Source organism: Pelobates fuscus, chromosome 10 (assembly GCF_036172605.1).
Source record: "Pelobates fuscus isolate aPelFus1 chromosome 10, aPelFus1.pri, whole genome shotgun sequence".
NCBI lineage: Eukaryota > Metazoa > Chordata > Amphibia > Anura > Pelobatidae > Pelobates > Pelobates fuscus.
In genome coordinates, this window is record NC_086326.1 from 64,660,299 (window position 1) to 64,677,976 (window position 17,678).

The 17,678-nt window shown below is 37.6% G+C and overlaps 1 protein-coding gene across 1 annotated transcript in view; it reads right to left on the reverse strand.

Annotated features, from left to right (window-relative positions):
• The window catches only part of LOC134574629 (putative neutral ceramidase C), a 59,829-nt gene extending 51,459 nt beyond the window's left edge, over positions 1-8,370 (reverse strand). Inside the window, exon 1 of the mRNA XM_063433763.1 lies at positions 8,285-8,370. The gene's annotated coding sequence lies outside the window, so the exon portion shown is untranslated. The remainder of the gene's footprint in view (positions 1-8,284) is intronic.
• Between the last annotated feature and the right edge of the window lie 9,308 nt (positions 8,371-17,678).

Here is a 17,678-nt window from a genome sequence, read left to right on the forward strand (position 1 = left end):
TGTATTTGTTAATGAATATATTTATACGTTTGTTTATTTTAGTACGCAGATGTATGCGCCTGTGTTTTATATTCAGCTACAAAATTTGAGCTTCGGATGGGATCAAGGAATTGCACATTTTAGGTCAAAACATCAGAGCTGAAAAAAACAACTATGTGACTTTTTGACTAATATGACTGTCTGCACATGAGTTAGAGGGGGTATAGGACTGGACGTGTGTGTTAAACAAGGCCATAAAATGTGTTTTTATTACCGTGCCAGGACGGCATCTTAACTGCAGCCAGATCCTCCTCCGGTGAGGTCATCAAGCATATGATCTGTGTCCAATGTAATGCTTCTCTTAGAGAAGCATTGAGGACACAAATGGCATGTGCAGTAATCACCACAATCCACTGCTAATCAATTACAGCCATTAGAGATGTAGTTTATACAAAATTTAAACATTTCAGTTTCTCAGAAAAAAATATTTTACATTGGTAGACATAAGGGACATCTATGCACCAAATTCCATTCTTTAAAGTGGCTCTGTCATATTTTGGGATTTTTGCATATTTTGCAAAGACCCCTGAAGGTGATTTTTGCATATTTTGCAAAGACTCCTGAAGGTGACATTCCCTACTTGGAGAGCAGTGAATGGGGAGTTTTAATTACCTGAATTTGTCCCTCACGGTGTCACCGTGTTCTTCCACAACATAGGCGTCTCTACATCAAACCAAACTTGACTGTACTGTCATCTTGGGGACTGAGTGTAGCGGTACTTACCCTCTCCAGGGGCTGGCCGAGGTCCTCTGTTCTCGCCGCGCGCGGTCCTGCTGCTGCACGAGCCGCACGCGGCTCATCCAACGTCAATCTCAGAGAGGCGGGCAGTGACCATGAGAAGCGGTCACGTGTCCCGCCTGACTAAGAGCGCGCCGCGTATCTCGGGCGTGCTCTTAAAGGGACAGTGGGAGCCGAAATATGAAACGATCTCCCATTGGCCCCTGTCATGCCACATCCCCCATACACTCACGTTTTGGGGGCGTGGATATGACAGGGGCCAATCCAATTGATATCTAGGGTATTTATACTCACCTTTTCCCTTAGTACCTTGCCCTATCGTGGTTTCTGATTCAGTTCCCTTTAGTGCTTGTATCGTTCAGTTGTGTTTTTTTGGTGCTAGACATCGGCTTTGTTCCTGACTCCGTTTTCTCTTTTTCCTTGCTTGTCTTGTCCACCGGTTTGCTCTCCTGTGTACCAGTCCTTGGCTTGTTCTAGTTTTCGCTGTCTCTCTGTCCCCTTGACTTCGGCTCGTTCTGGACTCTGTCTTTTCTTGTCCTCGTCAAAGTCCGGCCATTCTAAGGTCCGGTAAGATGCCTTGTTTTCTGCCTCTAGACTATCTGGACTATTCTTGCGTGTTGGGGTATATTACTGTGACACTGAGTGACTAGGCCATCCAAGCAGACCCAATCATGCACAGAAAAACTGGCCAGAGGCTGTGAACTATTATTCTGTAGACCGCACCGAGGCACCAATGGCCACAGAGCAACCATTACTTACAAAGTGCATCATCCACCTGTTGGCTGCGGTCACCTGGTTAAACACATTCCTGACCGTAAGCTGCATGAGGGCACAGCATCTGTGTGCTCCTGCCCCCTGCGTGTAGATGTTACAAGGGAAAGGACCACAGAAGAAAGGGGGACAACAGGGAGCCCAGGTCAGCCAGATATATGTAGACCACGTGGTACATGGCATAACACAATGGAGACAATGTACATAATGTGGCCATAATAAATAGATGCAAATTGAAAAACATGTGGCATAGAGGCAATGTGGCATGGATGAGCATAATAAAATATGGTCAATATGGCATGATGTAGGCATATAAAATGTAGGCAAACTGAAATAAATGTAGGCAATGTGGCATATGGGCAATATGGCAAGATGTGGGCATAATAAGGTGGAGGAAAACTGAAATAAATGTAGACAATGTGGCATTTGGGCATAATAATACAGCTTACAATCATATTTGTATTACATCTAAATATGGCAATAAAGTCAGTCTTATCAAAGAGAGAGATTGTGAAAATAAATATCATTAAACAATTTCAGGTTTCAATTTGCATAAGCATTCAGTGCGCACATACTTTTGTAACTGGAAACAAAATAATTCTGTGCATGTCTACTACTAAAAATTAGAGGGGAATATTGCTTGTAACATGCCAGTGGCATTCAACTGGAGAAAGACTGCAGCGGCAAGTAGTGAGCTGCTCAGCAATCAACGGAAGCATCGGGGAGTGCGCACTGGCATGGTTTCATTGCAGAGTGGGTCTCTGCTGGAGCCCTGCATCACTCAAAATGATCGTTTGTCTAGGGCAGGCAGCAGGCTGGCTGGCTGGCTATGTACCAAGGAAAGAGAAATCCAAACAGCAGCAAGGGAATTTCCATTGTTTGAATTTCTCTTTTTGAAACGCTTAAGTTTGTTGCTGTTTCCAACTTCAGCAAACACCAGAGCTATTTGAATAAGCCCCTTAGTACTACTTTGATTTGTAAACTATAGATATGGCACTTGCCAACTCTAAATATGTTTGTGTATGCATTTATACATATTTAGTTTTTTCAGTGGTTCAATTTATAGATGGAAATGATTAGTGCCTCTTGTCCCAGTTTGGACTGTGGTGTCTTACGTGCCCCCATATATTTTGTTCCTAGAGTTGCCACTATTCCGTGGGATCCTCTTAGCTCTCGGTACTTTATCTGCCAGGAGCTGACATCAGTGTTATACTCACACAAGTGAGAGTACAACACTGACGCCTACAGCGGAGACTGCAGGAGCCTCCTTACACAAAGCCTTTCCCCCCCTGACGGATGAGGGCTGAACAGTGGTAGCTCTACACAAAACAAAATATTCTCTCATTTCCTTTTTGATATCTTTTATTAGTGTTTGAATTTCATAAAAATTCCAACCACAATCAATGAGAGCATTTTTTTTCAGGATTTTATCTTTATAAAATACTTATTTTGGGGGAGGGAGATGACAAGAGCCATTTTAGGATGAAGTGGTTTTGGTGCTTAGAGTGCCCTTGTTAGATAAAGTGATTTTGTTTTTTAGACTGTTACTATTTGGGGTAACAGCCTGTTGAACCTAAAACAAACCTGATGCTGAAGATTTTTTTCTCTGTGTCTAGCATAATTGAAAATTGCTTCTAATTAGCGGTTTCACCTTTTTTTCCAGATGATTATGAGAAATGTGTGAAAGCCTTTTTTTTTCAGCCTATGTACAATCAATTTGAGATTCAATTCTTGTGGATGGAGAGGAAGTAGACAGAACTTGTGATCTTGCATTTGAATTTTGTGGAAACATTACTAGGCGCAGACTTGCCTTCATGACAAGAATTATGAGAACACAAACTCAAGATGGCCGCTCCCGCTACCAGGTTAGTGCAGGGCAGGTAAGAAAAATGAGATAGCCTTTCTTTAATGGCAAATATGTAATTTGTGACTTTTATATTTACATTTTATTTTGTATAAATGTAATTTGTGCAACATTGTAACAAAAAATTCTACAATAAAATAAGAAATATAAATTAATTTTCCCAATTAAAAAAAAACTACAAATAATTTAAAAGAACACCGTTATTTTGTATCTGTTATAACTCAAACAAAATGCATATATTAATTGTACAACAAAACGTAATAAAATATTAAAATAAAAGTAAAACCAATTACATTAAAAACAGAGGCTAATGGGCTTTTATAATTGTATTCATTGGAAGTACATCAAGCGAGGTTTACGAAATCCAATTAAAGACACTTTGGAGTTGCTTGGTTTCTTCGCGAAATTAAAGCTCTATAAAGCTTTCTAGCAACTTCAGTTGAAAACCAATACGCTGAAAAAATGTGTTTTCTTTCAAATGCAAAGTACTAGTTGTACATTGTAATTAGCAACAGTGGGTGGTATATAAACATTATGCCTGGACCTAATCTTTCCCAAGCATCTCAGAAGAACTGAATGAAAGCATTTAATATAGAAAACACAATGATATCTGTACTTCAAGGCAGAAAAGGTTATTGGTTTGAGGCTCGAAGGGAAATCAAAGGATACATTTCTATATTAAACAGATATCTTGTTATTTGCGTCACTTGGCTGCAAGAATGCCAGTCGCCTACAGAATAAAGAAATGACCTTTATTGGAATAGGCACGTCCTAAATATTAAACACATACAAAAGCCAGATGGTGATCTCACCAAAGCGCAGGAAAAAAATAACGACAATCTATGTTAGTTTATAATAATAAAAAAAATATATTAAAAAATGCTATGATGATTACTGTTATTAAAGGTTTCCTGTTGCAGTGTATTTTTTTTGTATTATATTTAAGAGCATTCCTCAAGAAGATCGTATTTTAAATTAAGATGATAAATATTTGTAGTGGGGGCTCACGATGCATACAGTACAATGTCCTGAAAAGATACTGTTGATCTTGGTAATGTTAATCAAGGGAACCACTTCTATTAGTGTCAGCTTTATCCTCTAAATGTGTAAAAGGCTCTACAAGTAAAAAAATTTATTTCCAGAAAAAGGTTATATTGTGGTATAATAAACATACCCTATTGTATATGTTTGCATTATATGGATTTACATAGGGCACTAAAAAAAAAAAAACACAACAATAGTTTTCTCAACTATATCTATCAATCTCTGCCACAGAATTACCCTCTCCTTATTAAACAAGTGATTTTCCATCAGTAACAAAACTACAAATTAGGTAAACGTCAACGCATTTTTAGGATGAGTCGGCCACATCAACCATTTACCTAGCGCACTGCGGAACACTGAAAGTATATTACCGGTAGACTAAAACACATTGACAAGTCAAATAACATTTGTATTTGCCTCAGTGATATTATAGTCTTCAAATTTCATTTATTTTAGAATATAAGGATGTCCTCTGTAGACAAGAGGCTTGATGTTCCAGATGGTTTTCTAGCTAGTAGTGTTACCAGCACAGCTACCATAATACTACTCATGTTTATGTTTCAAAAACGATAATAATTAGAAATAGGTAGGCACACTCCAAATGTTAATAAAGAAAGTCTCAAAAAGGAACTAGACAAATGATAGTGGATGCTTACTCACACAAGGTTCCATTCCCAAAGGACCAAAAAGTTACAAATACTACCCAATTAAGGAGCACAATCATAAATATATACAAAAATCTTTATTAGGTGGGTTTCAAAAACCCTTTGTAACCAACTTAGAGTTTTAGTGTGCAGACGAACAAAGGTCACTACTATAGCTTTTGCCCAGCTGTCTTATGGGGATTATATGAAATGCCATGCACTAAAATACTATCTTCGGAAGAAGACAATAAGGCAAAACTAGGTAACGCATATCTATCCGTTACTTTTTGACAGTAATCTGATTGGTGTGGATCTTTCCCTTTCTCCTATTGTTCAGAATACCCAACTAAACCATTTCTGGATATTTTTTTTTACTTTTATTTTTTTCAAAAAATCATATGCCAACAGTTAATACAGTACAGAATGGTGAGGGACCATAGTACAGAGGCATTGTATAGGTTTGTTGTCTGAGAATGGAGACAGGGTATCAAAAGGAAAGATCCGGTCTACCTTGGCATCCCGTAGCATGTTTACCTGTGATACATAGTAGAGCTGGATTTTTATTTTATTTTATTATTATTTAAAAGATTCAAAAATTATCTTTGAAACGCTGCATTTGCTTTTTTGTAAGTCAATTGAAAAAAAATTTATGTTACGATGATAAAGTGATCTTCTAATTCATCAACGTTCCGAGATCCTGCGTGTGTGCACTATTAGTAGTTCTAGTTTTAAGACCAGGTGACCTTTTGTTCCTGAGTGTTGTTTTGATGTCGCCAGTTTCGGTTTTCAGCATTGCTGTTAATTTCCTCAAATGTTGTTTGAAAGCATTACAAGGAGGCTGATTTGATTTGAGTCTTGAGAAAATCATTTTACAATTCAAACATTGAAACACAAACTACAAAGCACTGCTTTTAATCGAATTACAGTGGAAGCAGACAGGCATGCTTGATGAGAGATCTCTTCGAAGCATGGATAATGTTTCCATAATGAACTAATATTGATTTTTCGTCTTTATACTTTCTGTTTCAACATTTTGGTGCTACTTTTATTTGCCAATAGTGTAATGGTCGCATTGAAAAGGGTCATATAAGGAGCAGTTTTGCAACTCAGATTTATTGGAGGATTTCATGCGTCTCAAGCAAGTTTTATTGATAAAGAGGTGAAGCAACATGTATTATACGACAAAAACAAGACTCCATAATAACAGAGCAAACTGTACACAAGTATCCAAATTACTTTCCCTGAGGGACCTCACCATGGAGTCGTTCACTTGTTGAGCATATTGAAAATGTACGAAAAGGAATGAGAAAAGTAAGAAAGAAATGGTAAATATACCATGAACTAGGAATGGCCTCATGCTACTCATTCTAAATAAGGCTCAGGAGTTGGTATACAAGCCATTAACGAGCCTGATAAGAAAAAACATCCAGAGATAAAAAAAAAAATTAGAAGGAGATGAAGAAAGATGGTGTAAAATCGAGAGAGATGAAAGGGTACGAAAAGTGGCAAGATTCGTGTGGCCTTTACTAGCCAGTAAAAGTACATCATTTCCTGAAACAAGAGCCAAGGTGCTACCTTAACCACACAAGACCCCATGAGATCTCACCAGAACCCACAACAGTTACAGCTCTAAAGCTATTAAAGAGCTTGCAATAATGTGTACTGGTCAAGGGTACCACAAGGTTTCTACCACTGGACTTATACTCCTCACATTTTGTAAACAAACTCCACAATTTTCACTCTAAATTCCTCCTATAAGCCCTAAATATTTTTTTTTACAATTGCAATCTTAGTTTAGAAAATAATACCATAAGTGAAGATCAGTCTTACACAGCATTACACAATAGAAATAAACTATTTTAAACACTACAGCTATATTTTTTTTTTTCAAAAGATTACATTTTGAAAGTATATCCAAAAATATTAAAGTAAGACCTAAATTGGAAAGGTAAGTTTTAGGCTGAAATGTCTGAGATAAAAATGTAAATAAGTGGGAACGTTTAGGTTAACTGTGTTTTAAAATTTGCAATCGCTTAATCAATTCCTAGTCTAATGAATAAACTCAAACAACAGATTTATAGTTTATGTTCCCTCCAGATAGTTTTAGTTGGCTATTTTATTGTGCTCAAAGTGAGAGATCGAAGCTCTCTTGGCGAATTAATATTAAGACTGAGCCTTACAGAGCCTTCAGGAAGTGGTTCCTTAAGGTAAAATGGACCCGCCTTTACTACAACTGTGTCTTTAAAACAGATCACATTTTGAAAGTAAATAAATAAACCATATGCACAGCTTTTAGTAAAGAAATGTACTAAACTACAGATAAAAAGTGACTGATCACCTTTTGGAATCCTTTGGACACTTAACCTTCCAGAAACAGTGGATTGCCCCAATTGAGAGGACAATATTGGTTTGTGTACTCATATTCTGGGAGGTAAATGTGATTTCCAACATCTGGTTCTAATCCTAATTTGGAAAAACATTTGTGTGGTTCACTGAAATGTATAAATCTTTGCTCCCTACTTTTTCTTGTCTATATACTTACTCTTCAGATTTGCATTCAATATTGCTATGTGATTAATTAATTTACTATAAAACACCTTAAGTTCCCTTATGTATACTAAGAAAAAAACAACTTGTCTTTTAACCGGTTTAGCCTAGTTTACATTTCATAAAATCAACCTCTGCCCATCAAAGTAATCTTCGTAATGCATAGCTACAAGTAATAGAATTTCTCAATAAGAGAGAGACGCATCACCTGTTTCTGCTTCATATTGGGACTTGTTAGAACTTTATAAAATAAAAAAAAAATGAATTTTATAGTTTCATACATCTTATATAATAAACTTATACATAGAAATAAAACAAGTGGTGAATCACTGTTAGGCTTGATTACAAATAAGTTTAGTCATCTAATCACATTTTACATTATATTTAGTATTTAATTGCATAAGACATACCTTTTTTGATTTATTGTAACTTTGCATACCAATACAATAAAATGATTAGTCCTCATTTCATTGAAGAAAAAAGTAACAATGAGCAATATAGCTTTACGTTTTCATCTCAAGATCTTTAAAACAAACTATGAAAAGAAGCTAATTTGCTGTATTAACCTCAGCATCAAGAGATTGTTGGTGCCAAGCACTCTATCTGAACCAGATGCCTATAAGGTGGAATGTCTTACCTGGCAGCAAGATTAAAACTGATCGAATGTTTTCCGAACAGAAATCTTCCCCGGTCTCACTCCATTAAAATCATGCATGAGCTGTCACCTGAACCTACCCTGAAACTACTTATTCTCAGATCATATCAGACTGTTACTTCCAAACTTATCTTTATTGCTTCAAGGCTATCATTAACTCTTTCCTTGGACATTATTGGGAAATGTTTATTTAAATTAACCACAGCAAAGCTACTTAAGATATTCCATCAGATTTTAGATCATTTTTATAGCAGAAGAATTTTTTTTCTCAACGTTCAACAGACATAAGTTCTTTCAGAAATATAGTTATGGTAAACTAAGTACGGATAGATAAAATGAAAAACAATTTCTAATTTCAGTCATGAGTTTTAATAGAAAAGTCCTCTCAAGTCTTTCCACTCCCACCGCTCAAACCGTAGGTTTTATTAAGAAGGTGTGTGCTCTATATGGCCTGTTGATGCTTTGAGAAGAATTTGCAGAGTTTATCATACCCTGAGCTGGTTTTTAAAGGCTCAAGTGTACACTTGATAATAATAGAAGTGTCATACATCAAACACCTGTCAAATGTATGAGTAAAATGTATAGCTTTGCCTCCGGATTATTTAGCAGTAATGGGAAGGATTGTAGTAGCACCACATGCGATGACGATTATGATGCAATTACAATTTCACTGAATTTTACCACATCCAGCACTTCATCACTTGTATCATTATTAAATTGGTCAAAAAAATGCCCTGTTCCTAAATGTAAATATTCAGGTTTCTCGAGAAAGATTAAAGAGTCTTGCCAGGATCACCAGACACTTGGCAAATTCACAACCTAATAGGAATTAAAAATAACTTGAAAACACCTTTCTAATCAAAGTGGGCATGAGAAGGGTGGGCATCACAAACATCTCCCCAGACTCGATGACGTGTATATATATATATTTGTGTACGGGGTAATGAGAGGATGTATAATTAAAGTATGTAGATTGATAAGAACAAAAGTTGGTTGAGGTGTGCCGAAACCGACGAGAGGTTAGACCTGCAAAAAAAGAGGGGCCACCTGGTATATTAGTATGAATAATAAAGGGTGAGGTGGGAGGGGAACTTCCAAAACTGCAACGACAGGTAAGCAGGGGTTACTGGGGGTTTTAAGATCTATTATTATTTTCCAGCATGTGTTACTGCCATGTTAAGGTTTCAGCAAAAATTTCAAAAGTTTTGGGCTACTATTGGAACCAAAACTCAGACTTGTATAAAGTAGTATTGGTCTTCCTATTTAACACCATGCAAGTGCCAGAGTGATAGATGTATTGGGAGAAGTTTAAAGGCGTTTGATGTCTGTTTTGCTCATCCAGGCTCCTTTACTGGTACCTATTATAGCTTGAATAGCATTGTCTATTTGCATATTGTAAAGAAAAGTCTTCCAAAGATATTAAAGTGTATTGTTTATGATATGATTTATATTGTGTGATATTTAAACCATGGAAAGTATTATATATCGGGTATAAAATGCCCTAAACTGCTAATTTCCCAAAGCTGAGTGAAAAAGAGTTTGTTTTCTCAAGTGCGCTGTATGCATGTGGGCAGGGCCGTCTTTAAAATTCATTTGGCCCTGGGCAAGAATTTTATGGGGCCCCCTGACCCCACTCCCTGACATGCAATCACGCTCTCCACTTCCCAACGCAGTAGCGGAACCATTTTCCCATGCTTGCAAAGTCGTATTTAGCACTGAGTTGTGTTTGTGTGTTTGAATGGAAGCATGTTTGTGTATGGAGTATGTTTGTGTAAATGTAGGGGTGTGTTTCTATGTGGTGTTGGTGTTTGAATGCAAGCATGCATCATTGTGTAGGTTTTTTTTTTGCTTGTTTTTTTAAATGCTGGGGTGTGTTTATATATATTTTTCGTGTTTATGTATTGTTGACATTTCAATGCAGGACTGTGTTTGTATGTAGTGTTGAAGGTTGAATGCAGGGGTGCAGTTGTGTGTAGTGTTGGCGATTTTAATGAGATGTATGCACATGTACACATAGATTGCCACACAAACACACACACTGAAACACATGCAGATACACAGACATAAACACTGACACTCACACTAACACACATGCAGATACAAACTGACACAGATACACACACTAACACATACAGACACACATACATAGACATATATACAAACACTGACACATATGGATACTCAGACACACTGATGCACATACTCACACACATGCATACACAGATAAAAACACTGACTACATACAGATGCACACACAGATATACACACGCAGGTACACACACTGACAACATACAAATATATACAATGATAACATACAGATACACACACAGGCACGCAGATACACAACCAGCCACAAATGCAGAAACACACAGACCACATAGAGAAACATAGATATACTAAATACAGATACACCGATATACATACTGACAACAGAGATACATACTGACACACACACACACAGACACCCTGACAGACATACTCACACACATGCAAAGTTTACACTTTTACACACTGACAGACATACTGACACACTGACATTCTGACAGACAAACTGACATGCACACTGACGGACAAACTGACATTCACAGACAGACATACTGACACACACAGAGGCCCTGACAGACATACTGACACACGCACAGACATAGTGACACAGACACCCTGACAGACATACTGACACACATACTAAGACACACAGACACCCTGACAGACATACTCACACACATACACACATACTAAGACACACAGACACCCTGACAGACACCCTGAAACACACACAGACACCCTGACAGACATACTGACAGACACACAGACACCCTGACAGACATACTCACACACATACACACATAGTAAGACACACAGACAGACATGCAAACTTTACATTTATAAAGCCAGCCTCCAGACCTACCTTATGGGTTCCCTGGGGTCCAGTGGCAGGCTGAGGTCGTTGGGAGTGTGAGGCTCCTGCACTCCAGCTCCCTCCTGACAGCCTCCTCCTCCTCCATCCTCCCGCGCGGCTTCTTTCTTCCTGGGAGGAAGTAACTCACGGCAGTCACTTCCTCCCAGCCTGCTGCAGTAACACAAGGAGGCCCGGTCGCGCTGTTAAAGGGCCACAGCGCACGACCGGGCCCTCTAAGTGTGTGGGCTCCCGGTGCAGCCGCAGCGGGCCCAGGGGGCAAAAAAAAATAATAATAATTTTGGCGGACAGCGGGGCCCACGGAGTAGCTGCTTTGGGCCCCCCAGGAGTGAGTGGGCCCGGGGCAGCTGCCCCGTTTGCCCCGCTTTAAAGACGGCCGTGCATGTGGGTGAAATACAAATGTATACAATAGGTTTCCAAATGATGGCAAGCAAGTACACACAGTTAAACTACCAAAAGAAACATAATATCATCCTCATACTGCTAAATCAAATTATCTAGCATGCGCATTAGGTCTCCCAGGCCGGTGGGCGGGATCAGTCCCGCCCAGCGGGCGGCGTAATGCAGAGGAGGAGCGGTGGCGGAGGAAGAAGCAGCGACGTGGGACATCGTCGCTGCCTCTGGTAAGTCACTGAAGGGGTTTGCACCCCTTCAGCAACCGGGGATTGGGAGGTGGGAGGGAGAGGGGACCTGCAGTGCCAGGAAAACGGATTGTTTTCCTGGCACTGGAGTTTCCCTTTAACATATACTTTGTTTTTATTTATAGCTAGGTTTATATTAATCATCTTTTGTAAATTACTTTCTCACATAAGAAGCAGCATCTATGTTTTGTAAAGTCTATATTGCAGCATTCTAAGCTAGAAATGTATATTACACAATGCTGTTTTATATTACACAATGCTCTTTTATATTACACAATGTTAACAATATTACACAAGGCTCTTTTCAACATCTCACTCATGTATGTGACTTAGTCATTGGGGAAACCTAACTCATGATAAGACGTGTTCTCTACTTGTATCGTAATAATTATCTGTTTTGTGGTATCTGTGTTTTGCTATATCTGAATTTTATTGTTCTTCTTGTTCACGTGTATGTATGTATAGTTGGTCTAGTATACATTAATGGTTAGGTGAAAAGTGTTCATTAGGAATTTTGGTATTTAGCAGCACATCAGGTCATTTTTTAAATATGGATAACGTAGGTATATTCTGCCTTAGATATATATCTATGTGGAGAGATATAAAAGTATATAGTGCAATACCATTAACACATATAGAGGGTGGGGGTGGTAGAGAACTCACAAGATTAAGATGAATTCAGGCGTGTCTCCCTTAATATTAGGGAATAATGAAGTGTGAGGGACCTCCAGCCATGTAATTCTGGATAGGAAGTAACAAATCTTCTCACCCACTCAAAATAGAAGAAAAGAAAATAGATAGTGCAGATTGTATATACTCATAATGTATCAGATCAAAGACAGCATGTCTCCACATCAAAGTGGAATCCACGTATTTCAGCCAGTCCAATCACAGCAGGAAATGGCAAAAACAACACCAGCAATAATAAAATAAAATAAAAAATAAAAGTTCATATGAACCAATGAGCAGCTCCAACGCGTTTCGTCCTCTTCTGGACTTCCTCAGGGATGTATGACTCCAATCCGAGTTATTTTATTTTATTATTGCTGGTGTTGTTTTTGCCATTTCCTGCTGTCTTTGATCTGATACATTGTGAGTGCGATATATATAATAATTTTTTATTTTTATATACAATCTGCACTATTTTCTTTCCTTCTATTTTGAGTGGGCGAGAAGATTTGTTACTTCCTATCCAGAATTACATGGCTGGAGGTCCCTCACACTTCATTATTCCCTAATATTAAGGGAGACACGCCTGAATTCATCTTAATCTCGTGAGTTCTCTACCACCCCCACCCTCTATATGTGTTAATAGTATTACACAATATACTTTTATATTTCTCCATATAGATATATATCTAAGGCAGAATATACCTACGTTATCCAGTTTGTATTATTTTTTTATTATTATCACTTTGTGGTGAACCTACACAGTTTTTGCCTTTGCTTTTTTCTTTTCTTTTTTACTATTGTATTTCGAGTGTTTGTAAATGAACACTTTAAACCTTAGGTACTCTGTGTAATATAGCACTTATAGCTAATCTTTTTTCTGTATTCTTTTTTCTGCATTTTTTAAATATGTTTTATCAATAAGAACAGGCAAAGTAACAATGTGATTGGCTCTGGAAGCACGACATGTAATCCTGGTTCGATCTGTAAAGGGAACTACACTGTCCAATATACATACACCCTCAAGCGAATACCCTTACACAAGTGTTTAAGAAATTAAAGTATCTATGATCAATTTGATTTCCCTGTAAAGACTCCTATAGTGACCTTGTATTTTTTTTTGTCCAGTGATTAAAGTTGTCCACTTACTTTGTCCAATGATTAAAGTTGTCCACTTACTTTGTCCAGTGATTAAAGTTGTCCACTTACTTTGTCCAGTGATTAAAGTTGTCCACTTACTTTGTCCAGTGATTAAAGTTGTCCACTTACTTTGTCCAGTGATTAAAGTTGTCCACTTACTTTGTCCAGTGATTAAAGTTGTCCACTTACTTTGTCCAATGATTAAAGTTGTCCACTTACTTTGTCCAGTGATTAAAGTTGTCCACTTACTTTGTCCAGTGATTAAAGTTGTCCACTTACTTTGTCCAGTGATTAAAGTTGTCCACTTACTTTGTCCAGTGATTAAAGTTGTCCACTTACTTTGTCCAGTGATTAAAGTTGTCCACTTACTTTGTCCAATGATTAAAGTTGTCCACTTACTTTGTCCAGTGATTAAAGTTGTCCACTTACTTTGTCCAGTGATTAAAGTTGTCCACTTACTTTGTCCAGTGATTAAAGTTGTCCACTTACTTTGTCCAGTGATTAAAGTTGTCCACTTACTTTGTCCAGTGATTAAAGTTGTCCACTTACTTTGTCCAGTGATTAAAGTTGTCCACTTACTTTGTCCAGTGATTAAAGTTGTCCACTTACTTTGTCCAGTGATTAAAGTTGTCCACTTACTTTGTCCAATGATTAAAGTTGGCACTTGCCCGAGTCATATTTCCAAAAGATTTTACTCAAACCTCTTGGTGCCAAGGCCACCTGGAGGAACTTCTAGTGCAAAGTACCAGTAGCCTTCAAGATTAGGGAGTTTAGAAACGTGGATAAGATTAGCAGAATTGAACACTGTAAAAAAAACTCACATTTTAAATATCCTATCACAACAAAACCACTGGCCAACAAATTGAAAATAACACCAAAACAAACTACAGAAAGAACCAATGCATCAAAGGTCTCTCAGAAACACTTACAGAGAAAATGCAAACAAAACAATTGTTGTTTAAATTGGAAAACTTTACAAGGAGGTGGGAAAAAAAAACAGGGCAGACACCAGAGGACTCAGAAGCTCTTACATGAAAAGACTTTGGGGACTTGCCCAAAATATTTCTCCATTTCAGCTCTTCGTTCTTGAGGAAATGGATCATTCATCAGAAATGTGAAAGTGCTTACACGCTTGTCAGTTATAATGAAACTGCAATTACAAACAAACACACTGAAGTGGAAAGTCCAAAAATATAGGCCAGTCTTTTCACTAGTTCATTTTCTATGTGTTTCGCCTTCTGGGGGAATTCCTGGAAATTGGCGTTCACCTATACAACAAAATTGCCAAGAATTAGATAAAATAGAGAAAACACAAATACAAGTAGACACATGCAAACAAGATGTTGAAAATTCCTGTTTAACAAATGGCACTTAAAATACCATGCTGTATGTGCTAGTTCCTTTATTCAATACCATCAACTTTGTTTTAATAAAGATGATTAGACATATTAGCTTGTTTTCTAAAACGCACCTGGCAACATCTTTCATATTGGTTCATTTCCCATCCCCCTGCCCTCCAAACGTATTTTACTAGTACACAAATCAGGTCAGGAAGCTTTATATCTGTGTTGTTTTTAACTACTTGCATGATTAATCTATACGTACATTTGAGTTTAAATATCAAGCATATTCTCATTTTAGGAAAAGATTATCCTTTTCTAATTAAGAAGTGTTCTCATGTATTTTAAAAATTACAATATTGAACAAAGCATTCAAAATCACCTATGACTTGTGTTTTGTTATTTTTTTTATCATGAAATGCTCTTTCATTTTCTTTTAAGAACATGGTATTAATCTGGTGTAGTCCAAGAGTACATATTTTATTGGAGAAGTAAAAACAGAAACCGTTTCTTTTTATACATCATAATATTTCAATGACAGAAAAAGGGCATAACTAATACTAATGACTGACGGGCAGCCAAGACAAAAGCATTAGTGGTTTTAGACTTTTACATTGAGATTTATTTTTTTTGCTGTCCTCATGAACACATTTGTTAGAGGGACACTCCAGACCCTTAAAGCCCTTTCGCTTGCTGAAAATGCATTATGTGTGAAGAGTGTTTTTTTTCCTCATTTTACAAAATGTGCAGATTTCAATAGAAATTTACACTTTTACAAATTAACCTTGTTGTACCACCTGGTTATCAATAAGATAACAGGTCCTACTGCGTCCTGGTTTGGTTATCTCAGTGGAGCTAAATTCAAGAGGCAGCAATTGCTAAGAGCACCTGCCTTGCAAATACTTGTCATTGAGCTGCATTTGGACGTCTGCGATTGGACAGCTACAGAAAGTCTGGACGGAGTTAGAGGGGAGGGCTTGCAAAGGCTGCAGACACGATACCTGCAGCTTTTACAAGCTGTTTTTAGAGATACCACCAAAAATACGTATTTAAATGCGTGCATTTTTTTGGGGATTATATCTACTAAACAGTACGTTTTTTGTTTATTTTGGATTTGAGTGGTTGAGTGTACTTTAAATATAGTTGATAAATAACTTTATACGGCTATTTGAAGGCCTGAAACATATAAGGCTATTTCCTGTAGAATTTATTTTTAACGAGCAGTTACCAAGTGACAATTCTTAAGAAGAAACAAAATATATCATGCTTTTCAAGATTAGGTGTTGCAGTTTGACATGTTTTCCTCTATTTCCAGAGAAATTCTTGAAATGTAGACTTTCTTTGTTTATTGGGAGACACCAGGCTAAAGCTGACCCATGCTTTTCACTTTACTATAGAATACATTAAATGTATATAGAAATGATTTAAAAATATATATATAAAAACAGGAAATGTATTCCTGTGTTTGCTGTTAATCTTTTCAGCTTCTAAAGTGCTCTTTCAACAAACCAGGAAGCAGTTCAGCCACTCCTAATGATACATTATTTTATAATGGGAGTGATAAATATATTCTCATAAACCTTTCCACAGCATAACTTTAGGGAGTTGTAGTTTGGCTGTCAGCTTTCTACAGAGTCTTTTACCAAGTTATTTTAATTAATATATGTTTGCATAACTATTTTGTAAAACTTCCAATTCATCAAGGTATTTAGCCTTAATAGGTATTATGCAGCCCTACGTTAGTTACTTTTAGTCAATTCCAATTGTTATACCATCTTATGAACATACAACAATAGTTTAAACTGGTTTCCTTACCTTGTTTGCACGAGCAAAGGCTAAATTTGAAATAATAAAAATTCCCTTTATGGCATTTTATCTAAGCATACCTTCATTAGGACTTGATGATCTCAAAGGCAGCTTTTATTGCTATTAATCAGCGATGGTGCGATACCATTGACTTGCTTTCTCCAGATAACATCTGATAGCTGCAATGGTGATCAAAGATCATATGCTGCCCAATTCAGTTAATTTTTTTTCATGATACAATGTCCACATCGCCAAAAGCATTTACTTATTGATTATTCTGCAACTGCCTGAGGCTATAGATTCAGCAAACTCGCCTATATATACATTCAAAGAAATATCTTGTACTAAACAACTCTCCACGCTAGTGATCCCTCACTGCAAGAGGGATAAATAGAGACATTTCGGTCCAAGACGGTCAACCCATTTTTTACTCTCCACAAGTTTAAGGGACAATCCAGACGTGGACCCCTTGCTCACGGTGCCTAGGGAGATCTCAGCTATGCCTCACTGATGATGCCTAACAAGGTTGAAACGATCGTCTGGGGTTGCTGTGTCTCTCGTGCAGAGGGAACTTGCTGGCATTTCGGATCTGGACTGCCCGTATGGGTGGGACCAGTCTGATATGTTTCAGAGAAGTTCTCTCTGTAATGGCACAAGATGAGCAAAAAACAGCTTGAGAACTGAGCGGTGACCGACCGAAGGGCAGGCTATTTCAGTTGCTGCCCGTTCTCAGTATTCTCTTGCGACCCATTTTTTACTCTCCACAAGTTTAAGGGACAATCCAGACGTGGACCCCTTGCTCACGGTGCCTAGGGAGATCTCAGCTATGCCTCACGGATGATGCCTAACAAGGTTGAAACGAT